The sequence below is a fragment of the Rhinoraja longicauda genome, chromosome 16 (genome assembly GCF_053455715.1).
Source record: "Rhinoraja longicauda isolate Sanriku21f chromosome 16, sRhiLon1.1, whole genome shotgun sequence".
Lineage (NCBI taxonomy): Eukaryota > Metazoa > Chordata > Chondrichthyes > Rajiformes > Arhynchobatidae > Rhinoraja > Rhinoraja longicauda.
This window is the reverse complement of record NC_135968.1, coordinates 3,425,011-3,425,266: the sequence shown is the minus strand read 5'-3', so window position 1 is coordinate 3,425,266 and position 256 is coordinate 3,425,011.

Sequence of the window (256 nt, the reverse complement as noted above, 5' to 3'; positions counted from 1 at the left end):
GACCAAACGTAGACTCGGCGATCGTTTCGCTGAACACCTTCGCTCAGTCCGCCTGGACCTACCTGATCTCTCGGTTGCCAAACACTTTAATTCCCCTTTCCATTCCCACACTGACATTTCTGTCCTGGGCCTCCTGCACTGTCAAAGTGAGACTAAACGCAAATTGGAGGAACAGCATCTCATATTTCGCTTGGACAGCTTACAACCTAGTGGTATGAATATTGATTTCATGAATTGTTTCCATGTCCCATCTACA